Genomic DNA, 13,160 nt, shown 5'->3' with positions numbered 1-13,160 from the left:
AAGATTCATCTTTAGGATCAAAAAGTAAATTTAATCATTAAATTTACTTTTAAAATTAAAAAATTCATTAATTCACTGAACACCTTTATTCAGTGCCTAACACACACTCTAGGCTCCAAAATTCAACCATGAGTCAGACAAGATATCTGCCCTCATAGTGGCTTACTTAAGAGTCAACAAAGACGAAACAAACGCAAGTTAAAAATAATTTCACAATAATAGCAGATAATTGCTCTAAAAGAAATGCAATGGTAATGTGTTAGTAACAAGGAGTGGACTACTTTAGTTTCATGAATACAAATGGCTGTGTTATCTGTGACCAAAAGGGCAATGGGATAGAATATAGAGATCCAATTTAAAACTTCTGGAAGCTTTTCCTTTCTTAACACAGTTGATGTTCAATGTTTATTAATTTAATCTGAAGTCAATACTCTAGTACAGTTTGCTGAAATTTTACACTTAGCTTTCCAAGTTTTGCAGAAAGCTGCTGGGTTCACAAGACAACTGCGATGTAGATTATTTATGTAGTTAAAGCAATATATATTTAAGACATTATTTTAAATATATACTTACAATTACCTTGTGCCTCAGGAACTTTATGTGACTACACCCAATCAATTCTATGTTCTTATCATACAAATAACATAGAAGAAGTTCTACAGTTTTTGGTTAGAGTGTTAAAAATGGAGAGAAGAGAGGTATTCATCAAGTTAATTGACCCTTGAAAACAAAACCTACACCACAGATTTTAAGATATATTTTCAAGTATAAAAGAATGCTTGCTAATCAAGGATGCAGCAGAGAGGGAACCTTAATATGAGACTTTGGGGAGTACATTATTTGGACAATCTTTCTGGAAAGCAATCTGGCAATGTTTATATTAAGTGTCTTAAAATGTTTTATATCCTTTGAACAAATAATTCTTCTTTTGGGACTTTATTCTGAGGCTAAAGCCAGAAACATGGATAATCTATATATGAAAATGTTCACCACAGTCATATTTATAACAAAAAAAGGAAAAGGAATTAAATAAAATGTTTACAAAGGATGGAAAAATATAAATTAAAACTCTGTCTTACAATATATATATTTAAGTTGTTAATAATAACATTTCTCAAAGCTATTTATAAACATGAGAAAATGCTATACATTAAGTGCTATACATTAAATAGGATACAAACGTGCACATGCACCATAATTCCAAATCTATAAAAAAGCAAACAAAATAATAAGCACAGAACAAGATGAGGGAAATAACATCAAATGTTAACAATGGTTATCTCTGGATAGTAGTAGTCCAGATGATTGTATTTTCTTCTTTCTACCCGCAGTGTTTCCCAAAGTCTCTACAGTGATCATAGATTGCTTCTAATAAGTCGAATAATAATATAACTTAATAATAAAAGAATACTGATGTGCATGACTAAAAAAATGTCTGAGTTTTTTTTTTAAAAAGCCTTGTATCTGCTAGACTATTCTAAATCACTAACAGTATAGTATTTAAAAATCGTACAAAGTTGTTCACTCTACACTACAAAGCAACAGAACCATAGAATCAACTAAGTCCAAAATGGACTACCAAAAAAGCTTTCTAAAAATATAAACTAACAGCATCATATATCAATAGAAACAGACGTGGTAGAAACTCAGATTGATACAAAGGGTAAATCAAGCCATTTCAAGATAATTCCTTCTTCGTCACCCTCAAGGATTCATTTTCAGAAACCCACTAATGCTGCCTAACAATAAAAAGTAGTACTTATATTAAAACACCTAGAAATTGCCTAACTTTTCATCACAAAGGGAACAGAGCTGAAATTAAGGTACCGAATGTCTTTCAGTGAGCTACAAACAAGCTAAAACATTTAGACACCCAAACAGAGCTCTACAGGCTCTATGCCCCATGATACTGAAAAGAAAAAAATTATACACAGCTCTCTTCTAAGAACATAACTCTGGTTACCCAGTTTCAGATTCTAAGATAATTTAGCTGCTGCTAAGCAAAGAGCACCAACACTGAGGGGCTCCACCGCAGCGGTCTCAACATTTTACTCTTCACACAGTAGGACACTGTGTTGCTGTGACTCAAATTAAACCGAGAACACTGACTTAAGGAAAAGATCCCAATAAACATATGAGACTATAATGAAGGTATGTTAACCCCAGACACCATAGAAGACTCAAGTTTTACTAGACAATAGATTATTTAGGAAGTGAAATTTCTGTTCATAAAATCTGGGTTCATTTTCCATTGTATTATTTAGCATAACAACAGTTTAACACATTATTTCATTAGCAGGTAAACCAATGCCCCAAAAGGATTACATTAAAAGCATGTATACTTCTATAAACTTAATTAGCCTTTTATAAGGCACTTGGCCAACTAACAAATTGGAAAAACTGAGGAAGAGAGTTAAAAAAAAAATAGGCAGAAGATGAGACAAGTAGTTGAAGTTGGACTAAATCCTAGTAACCTGTTCTCACACATCCCAAAGAAGATATAAAAATGGACACTGTATCTTTTTGTAATACCTGAAAGTTGTACAGTAACTTGCATACTGTATGACTACTTTCAACTGAAGAGCGCATTTTGAAGTTTACGCACAAGTGTTTCTTATATAAATGAATGTCCAGAAACACGAATTTGAGGGACTACAGTTTCTTGGAGCATTATTTTTGTCTAGGAAAATTAAATAATGTTTATGGCTTTAACAGTAAGTATGTTTTATCATAATAATTTTTAAACTCATAAACCAGTTAGAGTATACATCAAGGATTGGCAAACTCCAACCCATGGGCCAAACCCAGCCTGCCACTTGGTCTCTTTTGGTCCACAAGCTATGAATGCTTTTTACACTTTTAAATGGCTGAAAAAAAAACAAAGGAAGAAAATTTTGTGATGTGAAAACTCTATGAAATTCAAATTTGAGTGTCCATAGATAGTTTTATGAGAACACAGCCATGCTCATTCTCTGCATGTTGTCTCTGGCTAGCTACTTTTGTGCTGCAATGGCAGAGCTATAGTTACAACAGAGACCTCATGACTTCAAAGCCTAACATATTTACCAAGTGGCCTTAGTTTGCCAACTTCTGGTATTATGATAAATATTATTAATTAAAATACAAGGTTAAGATATCCCAAATATGACAAATGTCAGAGTGTTTGATAATAAGGACTTTTTATTATGACTATTCAAGTACCAATTTTTTTTACTTCTTAACATTTAGAAAATAATTTTCTTAAAATATGATTAAGCTATCTCCATAGTTCTCAATCTTTAGCATATTCATGTAGGCACAGGGTAAAAATACAGATCCCCAGGCCTCCTAGATTCTCTTGGCTTTGGTGCCCCAAAATCGACACTTTTAAAAAACCACCCCAGGTAATTCGGATGCACGTGGTCAGTAGCCCACCCTTTGAGAAGCATTAAGATGGTTGGATATTCCTCCTGCATGCTAAATAGCTGTATTTTTCAAGTTTGGTTCTCAAAGAGGGCTCCAGGGATCCTTACAGATCCCTGAGACCCTTTCAAAGGGTTCATGGTTATTCAGAACATACATGGACAAAAGACCTGTTTAAGGGGCAACATAAGTCTGGGTGGTAAAAGTTCACAGATGTGGTATCAGATTCTACACAACAGCCTACTTTTAAGAAGCTATCACTTTTCAGATTTTGATGTAGTATCAAAGAAGAAAGGTTATCAACAATTACCTGAAAAGAATCTTTTCTTTTCCTATTACATATCTGTGTAAGCACAGGTTTTCTTCAGATACTTCAACCAAACAACATATTGTTAACAGATTGAATGCAGGAGATACAAGAATACAGATGTTTTCTATCAGTCAGACATTTGATGTTCTTCTCCCCAACTTTTTTTTTCTCCCCAACTTTTTAAAACTATAGATACATTTATACTGTTATTTTAAAATAAGTATATAAAATATTTTAAAATTTTCTCCATTTTAATTTCTAATATGGTAAATACAGTACATAAACAAAAGCTCTCTGGAGTCCTCAATAATTTTTAAGAGTATAGAGGGGTGGATACTAAGACCAAAAGCAGTTTGAGACCCACAGTTTGAGAAATAAACAGTAGAGTGCCCTGAATTGATCAAAGAGAAGGTTAAAATTAATTTCTGGATTTCAGGCTCAGACATGCAGCGACAGGTTTCAAAGAAAGAAGCCAGTTTAAATAGACCAAATAGTTTTGTAGCAAATGACTGAAAACAGATGGGAGTGAGAATTAGGCTGAATCATAAGTTAGGCAACACATGGTCAAAGCTTAGAAGCTGTATGGAAGCAGCTTCATACAGGCAATTACAAGACTAGAACTTTTTAAAAGCCTCTCCAGGCTTTGGAGAAATCAAGGAACTATTCTGAGCTATTCTCGGGAAGGTTAATAAAGCAAAAACAAAGAAGAAACAACTTGCTAAAGTGACAGCAGGAAGCAGAGTTAGAAATAACTAGAGAATACTATACCTATCTATGCTTGGCCTCAATATGATTTTAGAAGTAAAAAAATTCCTGGAAACTGGTAGACTGTCAAAAATCTGGTGTTCTGTTTTGGTTTTTTCCTACTCATTTTCGGATAAAGTGTGTTCCCTGAAACAACAAAGCAACAGCAATCAAAGGGCCAACACTGATCCTTAAGGATAAATTTTAAATCTTCATGGACTTAAATAGGCTGCAAACAACAACAAACCTGATAGACTTTAATATTAAACCCCAGTGTGAGTTTGGTCCCAGATAGGAAATAGATATAATATCCCACAATGATAATCATGGAGACCCTTAAAAGTTCTCAAGAAAAAAGTTTATTTTCTAATACTGTCCACATACTGGCAACACAGTGACCTATCTAGGGTATTGCAATGTTCAATGACTTTCAAAAGTCCCTAACATAGATATGTAAAATATGAGCAAACTACTGCTTGACCAAAACTTAAAAAAAAATTAAATGGTGCTATGAAAGACATATTAGTACCAGAAATACCAGAAAAATCATGTTAAATCCTGGTTTTATTTAAGTTTGATAAAGCTTAAATAAACATTACTGGCAAGAAACTTGGTGACAACACAAATCATTTATAGCAATCATGTGTTATATTCAATAAATCATCCTGTTTTTACAATAAAGGCAGGCATATTCCTATTTCAAAAAGAATGGTTATACTCTATTTTTTAATCTGAAAAAAAGTAACATTTCTTCTACATGGTAAATATTAAGCCCCAAATAAAATGTGACCAATTTAAAACATAAATCTCTTTGTCTGCTAGGTCAGAAAGAAGCACTAGACCAGATAAGAAGATATTAGTAAATAACTTCACTCAAAGAAAACAAGTTGGGTTTTTTGAGGAGGTGAGACTATGGCAGAACAAAACTATTCCCAGGGAAGCCCAAGACATAAACTCACAAAGTAACTTCTCAAGCTAAATCTTGGCTCTTGTTAGACTTTCACAAATTGATATTTATTAAGGATAAATGCAGTACTGAATTAGAGAAACTTTTTGCACAGTCAGGTTTCAAATACATGAAAATATTTAGAATTAAATTCACGAAAAGATGAAAAGAAGCTAACAAAGTTGTGAGTTTGAAATGAGTTTTATTTTCCTTCATGACACTACTGTAGTAGCTCACCTTTGGTTTAGTTGGGAATCTTTCCTAGATGTCTGCTTAAAAAGTTTTAAAAACTGAATAGTAAATTTGTCTTTTCATAAAACCTCTCCTGAATTTTAACATTCATCCTTCCTCTCCAAGGAAGCCATGGAGTTTATGTTTACTTTCAAAACTGAACTGAAATTTGCTTCACTGTATACAGGCAGTGAATATATTATTCAGATTTTTTTTTCCCCTTAAGTTTCTCAACAAAAGGACCAAGAGAACCAAAGGAAACAAAATACTATGATTTAACAGAAGAAAAAAAAAAAAAAACCAACCACATTCTTTCAACAGTGTCCACCAGGGAAATTCTGAAGAGAAAATGTCATGATAAAATATTTTAAGACATAAAATGAGCCCAATGCAAAACATTTCTTGTTGATGACTTTTGTTTTGCTTTTAACTTAAAGGAATTATTATTTCTTGCCATTTATGTTCCTTGCTTTTTGTTTACCCATTCCCACTAGGTCAGTAGAACCATTTCATTTTCTCTACATTCTATTTTTCTTCTTGATTCTTCAATAGTAAGTTCCTTGATCTGAGCCTCTACTTATGAATTTTTGGGCTGGAAAGGACTTTGAGGGGTCATCAAGTCCATATTTCTGCTTTCTAGGAGAATTCATAATTACAATTTTAGATGGATGAGAATGTATCAGAGGAAAATGTATTCTGTCCCTAACAGCGTGCTACTTTATTCCACACAAACATTTCCATACAGAATTTGCAATTTTCTAAAAATGAAAGTAAAAATTAAAACCCCAAAAGAGGAAGATCCTTTAAAACTGCATTTATCAGCTAAAATTGCTCAAACATAAATTCAACTATCAGACTAAAATTAACACACAAGAAAGTTGGCTGCCAACATAAAGTCTTTAGTCCCTAGAGATGTCTTCTGATGTTTTATTTCATTTGTAAGCACCATTTTACCTACAGCACATGGCAAGACAAATTTAGACCACCACACTAATAAACTATAACTTAAATATGTATTTATATATATGGGCTTCCCTCGGTGGTAAAGAATCCACCTGCAACGTAGGAAACAACAGGTTTGATTCCTAGGTCAGAAGATTCTCTGGAGGAAATGACAACCCACTCCAGTATTCTTGCCTGGGAAATCCCATGGACAGAGAAGCCTCGTGGGCTACAGTCCATGCGGGTTGCAAAAGAGTTGGGCTTGGCAACTAAACAACAACAATATACATATATATGTGTATGTATGTGTACATTTTTTCTTCACAAGTGCTATAGTTTATTTCAAACATAAAACATAGATAGGGATAAATGCAAATTCCTCAACTGAAATTTAAAAATTAATTATATAAATTAATGCGATCTTAGGCTTTAAGAACAGAGGTACTGGAACTTCCCTGGTGGTCCACTGGCTAAGACTCCTTGCTCCCAAAGCAGGGGGCCTGGTTTGATCCCTGGTCAGGGAACTAGATCCCACATGATGCAACTAAGAGCTCACACAACTAAGACCCTGCACAGCCAAATAAATAAATAAAATCAATGTTGTGGGTTTTTTTTAAAAAGGAAGTATTGAGTGCAGTGAAAAAAGAAGCCCTACTCGCCCCTGAACTTTGTATTGATCAGATTATATCAAAGGTTATATTCAGATCCAAATAAGAAATTCTAAAAACTCAAGCAACTAAGTTGACAAGGAGGCTGAACTTTATTTAAAATGTAACTTAAGGAATGGTTGAAAGAATATGGATATTTACCCCAGTAAGAGAGAAGTTTTAACAGGACATAGCTGTCATCAAACATTTGAAGCGCTACCATGTTGACAAGGAATTAGGTTTATTTATTGTAGCTTCAGATGGCAGGAGTAAAGAGCACCACAATGTAAAGAATGTTCTAAAAGTAGAGCTCCAGTAATGTAACAGGGTATCTGTGAAGTAGGGGTCGCTTCCTTACAGCAATCAGAAGTTAAAAGACCATCCACCAAACATTCCAAAATGATGTATTTCCACATTTCAAGAATATATTTGATCCTAAAAATAGGCCTGCTAGGGCAAAGCAACATTCAAAAATGAGAAGATTAAAAATCATTTTGTCATGTTTCTAGAAATGGAAGACTTTTTCCCATGAACTCTAAAATCATAGTACCACAATCAGAGAAACCAACAACAAAAGAAACAATGCTTTTTCTTTTTAAATGAATGCTGCATTTGTTTTTCTCAAAGAAACACTTGCACCTTAACTTTAGTACCTTTATCAAGGGATAAGGGACAATTGTATGCCAGCCTGCCAACTAGTTTCAAAAAGAGAGCTGTTTTTATTAGACATTTATATGGCGATGCTATTTGCTCCACTTAAAACTTTCTTTCAAAAAGTTTCCTCCTCATCAGACATGGATAGGAGGAGGCTGTTATCACTGACTCCCTCCTACTGCAGCCTAGGAAAACTCACTCTTGACGTGTACAAAACAATAACTTGTGAGAATTTCAGAGCAGCTGTGTTCAGGCAGAGCCAGGGACTTAAAGCACCAGCTTGAGAGTTGGTTGAAAAAACAAATTTCATTTTGAGCTGCCAAGTGAGAAAGGAAAGGAGAGGAAAGGGAGAGGGAAGAGAAAGGAGATATACAACAGTATCTATTAACATTTTAAAGTCATGGTAAGCAAAAATGTTTAAAAGTTACAACACTGAAACTATCAGAGGTTGTACCCTTTGATCCACAAGTTTAAAGATGAACAGTGTTTATTATTCTCTAGCCTTCTGCTAGGTGGTAACACTAATGAGACAGTGCCCAATTCAAAGCCATCACAAATTCTAGGATGGAAGAATACAACAAGGAACTTCACTCTCTCATTGGATATTTCTTTGTGCTACTGCCAGGCAAACTGTGAAAATGTCCAAATATCCAATAGCAATGCTCTGAATGTGAAATACTGGAACCCAATTAAGTAATTAATGCTATAAGGACAGTAATTAATTAGTCTCAATGTGCTGTAGGGGTAACTTCCTGGCCAGGAGGACAAATGGTTGCTGAAAACCAAAGGTTAATACAAAGCAACATACTCTGGTTTCTCTTCATATAACACCGTTACTGGTATTTCAGATGTCATTTTGCTTCCAAAAGTAAAAGAAGAAAAGGTATGTAAAAGACAAATCTATGCAACAGTAAAGAAGTTATTAATTGACTGTACTAGCTCATTATTAAATAATAAACAAATATCAAACAAAAGGCAAAGACTTGTTCTTTTTTGTATAGAATTAAGAACTGGTAAGACTACTTAGTATAGCTGCCAGACTTTTCTTTAGCTTCTTTTATTACTGACATGTTACATTTCGCAATAGTCTCCACTTACCTTATATCCTCCATGTTTAAGTACAAATTGTGTTTGATTTCCCCAACCCTTGCCCCCAAGATATTATGACAAATCTTTAGCTTTCTGATCTGGACACAAAGGAAGAAACTGAAAATTTTTCACTTTCCTGAAATATGTGTCCATTTTATTTACACCACTTTAAAAAAAAAAAAAAAACATAAGCCAAAAAAAAAAAAAAAACCACCACACACACACAAGCTAGCTAAAACCAACTGCAACCATCCACTTAGCAACTCAAATGGGAAAGAAACAATTAACAAAACAAACTTCAGTATAGTACATTTTTCTGTGCTTAGAATACCTATAAAGACCGATGTCTCTGCAAGAATTACTTACACTATTGCAAAGTTTTTAAACATAGGAATCAAGTGAGCTTGTGGAGAAAACTCTGCGTACCCCTACAAAACTACACTTACTATGACACAACCCTCAGAGGTACTAAAACACCCTCTGGTAAGTAGAAAACAAACTTTTAGAGTCAGGAAAAGTAGCAACGCGGGATCTGGGTAGGAGGTGCCCTGGGTAGTAAACACCCCAGTCAGAGAACATAACAAGCAATTCAGAGCAACATATAACTCCCGATGGGGCTTCGACTTGGCCACCTAAGTCCCAAGCCCCATCCCTGAGCTGAGGAACAGATGAAGTCGGGAAGAGGAAGAGACGGAGAAAGGAAATCAGAGTAGAAGTGATGAAAGTGTTTTATTTTTCTCTTTACCACTATCCCAGCTTTCTTGCAGGCTGGTTACTAGACTGGATGCCGTATTCACCAAAAGCTCTAAAATCACTTCTCAGACTTCTTCTGATACCTAAGCTAAACACCTGTCCATATCAGCCGTCTCCCAACCAAATACCTCTCCTACCCCTCTGGATTCCCCCATACCCTACCCAAAGTGATGCCTTTTGGTCACTACACCCACCCCTATTAAATCTTCCTAAACTCATTCACTTAATTTTCTTCATATCCATACTTTCTCTCTGATACCTTGTCCCTGAGTTTTTCTTATAATTCAATCGAAATGCCACGCTCTCACTTCCACTTACGCCTCCCTATCTTCCCAGCAAAACCAAATGCTATGTTTTCACCTACTCAACCCTACCTCCTGCCTATTACCCCTAACTCTTCCAATGCCAAGCCTCTAACCCCACTCTTTGGAGAAGTCCAGGGTCTTCAACCAGTTTAGTACCCTTTCCCTTTCTCCCATTCCACCCCATTCCAGGCTCCACTAGACTTCCATTCCCTCAGGATTCAACTCCCCTCTCCTTGCCACGCCCTGTGCCCCCCGGGGATACTTACCCCAAGTTCTCCCCACACTTCAGGCCTCTGGCCCCGCCTTCCCCCCCCCAAAGGAAGGAGGCGGGAGGAGGGAGAGAAGAGGGGCGTCACTCCGCAAGGTAAAGATGACCTCCCATTAGTGCTCGCCGCCGCCAATCGTAGCTTCCTTCTCTCTTATTGGTCGGCGTTACTCCATGCCCCACCCTCTTCCTCAGACAGGGCCCGGCCACCGCCTCAGCGCCCCCGTCCAACACATACTGGGAGGGGAGACCCCGGTCTGGGACGCTGGGATTGACCAGAGTTGACGGGGAAACGCCCGTCAGGTCATGGTCTAGTTAATGTTAACAGGACTCACCCTCTGGTAGCTCCGTCGCCTCCCGCCCGCCCGCGATCGGTCCCACAATCTATCTCCAGCTCCTTCTTTCCCCCCTCAGCGGAGCAGATACTTTTCTCTCGTCCGGCCAGGCGCTCTCACGTCTCGCGAGATGTAGAGAGGGGTTGGAGGAAGGGCGAGATCCGCCGAGCCAGGTCGGAAAGAAGCCGAGGGGCCGGGCTCCGGAAAAAGAAGGGGCGGGACTTTCGGTGGGCAGTGCTGGGGAGCGAGGCTGAGCGAGTTCCCTAGGCGCTGTTCACACGTGTTCGACTGCGGAGTGTCAGGGGAAAAAAAGGAAAAGAAGGAAAGGGAATACTTACAGGTGCCTGTAGTAATGGAGATCCAAAGTATTCTCGTACTAGAGAATTAGATTATTACAAAAGAGTGCACTTTGAAAACAAGACAAGGTTATATACCTCAATAAAGCTGTTTTATTTTGTTTTGTTTTTTAAAGAACGGGGGAAGGGAATTAACCTGGCCTACCAGTGGTGAGGACTCCGCGCTTCCACTGCAGGAGCCACGGGTTCCAACCTTTGGGGATGGAACAAAGACCTTGCAAGCCCTGCGGGACGGCAAAAAAAAAAAAAAAAAAAAATTTTTTTTTCTAAGTTTTAAAAGTGGGGGGAAAACCGAAAACAACTACACAAGGTGATTCAGTGTTCCAAACAGTTGAGTAGTTGCATTTTCTTCTTGGCACTTAAAATAGCATCACTGTAGCCATAGTCTCTGCTCTGTGTGTGTATGGGGTTAGGGGGTTGCTGTATATGGAGGTGGAGAGTTCTATCATTTTCTTTTGAGTATCTTTACAGTGGGGCCAGCAATCCCATTTTACTCAGAGTTGTAATAATCAAATGAGATAAGATATATGAAACTTGTTTGGTATTAAAAGGCACTATACTTATTATTCAGAAAGTATTTTAACAAATACTTAGAACATACTGTGTACGAAGAACTAGGCATGGGGAGAAGAGTAGACAGACCAGGTCCCTACTCTGGTAGAATTTACAGTTTTAGTGGGGAGGTGGTTGTTGTGGTTTAGTCACTAAGTCACATCTGACTCTGAGACCACGTGGACTGTAGCCCTCCAGGCTCTTATGTCGTGGAATTTCCCAGGCAAGAATACTGGAGTGGATTGCCATTTCCTTCTCCAGGGCATCTTCCCCACTCAGGGTTAGAACCTGAGAATTCTTTACAATGAGCCACCTGGGAAGCCCTTTCCTGGGGAGGGGGAGACAGTTAATAAATATAAATATTTCAGTTAGTGAAGAATGCTTCAAGATAATGAGAGAGAAAGTGACCAAGAGTAGGAAAGCAACTTTACTTCTGTATTGAGAGACCTCATTGAAGAAGTAACCTTTGTATTGAGTTGAACTATGAGGAGACAGCTTTGGGAAGATTTTGGGTGAAACATCAAATGTAAAGGCTGTATTTAAATTTTCTCATGTTGTTACCAAGATGGTAAATTTTGTATTATGTGGTTTGTGTGTGTGTGTGTGTGTGTGTGTGTTTTAATCAAAACTGAAAAAAAAAACCACAAAAAAACACCTTTTAAAATGTTATGTAATTATAAAGAGTTAACTCAAAATATTACCTATGGAATCTATTTTCTCTCAGGTAACTTCCTTTTTCAGCTTTATATTACTCAACTTTCTGAATTTCCTGCCTAGGATCTCATTTATCTTCCTAGACTCTGAAAGGCAGACAGAATCCAGGTGATATCTCCCTATTGCACAGTTATGCTCATTTCACATGCTAGCAAGGTAATACTCAAAATCCTTCAAGCTAGACTTCAACAGTAAGTGAACCAGGAACTTCCAGATGTACAAGCTGGATTTAGAAAAGGTAGAGAAACCAGAGATCAAATTGCCAACAACCATCGGATCGTAGAAAAAGCAACGGAATTCCAGAAAAACATCTATTTCTGCTTCATTGACTATGCTAAAGCCTTTAACTATGTGGATCACAACAAACTGTGGAAAATTCTTAAAGAGATGGGAATACCAGACCACCTGACCTTCCTCCTGAGAAACCTGTAGGCAGGTCAGGGAGCAATAGTTAGAACCGGACATGGAACAATGGATTGGTTCAAAATTGGGACAAAAGTACATCAAGGCTGTATATTATCACCCAGCTTATTTAACGTCTATGTGGTGTACATCATGCTGAAATGCCAGATTGAATGAATCACAAGTTGGAATCAAGATTGCCAGGAGAAATATCAGTAGCCTCAGATATGCAGATGATACCACTCTAATGGCAGAAAGCGAAGAGGAACTAAAGAGCCTCTTGATGAAAGTGAATGAGGAGAGTGAAAAAACTGGCTTAAAACTGAACATTCAGAAAACTAAGATCATAGCATCCAGTCCCATCACTTCATGGCAAATAAATGGGGAAAAAATGGGAACAGCGGCAGATTTTATTTTCTTAGGCTCTGAAATCACTATGGATGATGACTACAGTCATGAAATTAAAAGATGCTTGCTCCTTGCAAGAAAAGCTATGACAAACCTAGACAGCAT

General features: G+C 37.0%; 1 protein-coding gene across 9 annotated transcripts in view; it reads right to left on the bottom strand.

Annotated features, from left to right (window-relative positions):
- The window catches only part of LOC136167083 (cyclic AMP-dependent transcription factor ATF-7), a 92,639-nt gene extending 81,896 nt beyond the window's left edge, over positions 1–10,743 (bottom strand). For 3 of the 9 annotated variants that reach the window (XM_065934280.1, XM_065934276.1, XM_065934281.1), the window contains exon 1: positions 9,711–10,248. The gene's annotated coding sequence lies outside the window, so the exon portion shown is untranslated. Of the gene's footprint in view, positions 1–8,974; positions 9,677–9,710; positions 10,249–10,289; positions 10,544–10,623 lie in introns of those variants that run through there. The other 6 variants (XM_065934278.1, XM_065934274.1, XM_065934275.1 and 3 more) reach the window with 4 other exon arrangements.
- Positions 10,744–13,160: the final 2,417 nt, after the last annotated feature.

This window comes from Muntiacus reevesi, chromosome 4 (assembly GCF_963930625.1).
Source record: "Muntiacus reevesi chromosome 4, mMunRee1.1, whole genome shotgun sequence".
Classification (NCBI taxonomy): domain Eukaryota; kingdom Metazoa; phylum Chordata; class Mammalia; order Artiodactyla; family Cervidae; genus Muntiacus; species Muntiacus reevesi.
The sequence above is the reverse complement of the archived record's forward strand: the minus strand, read 5'-3'. Positions and strand labels throughout refer to the sequence as shown.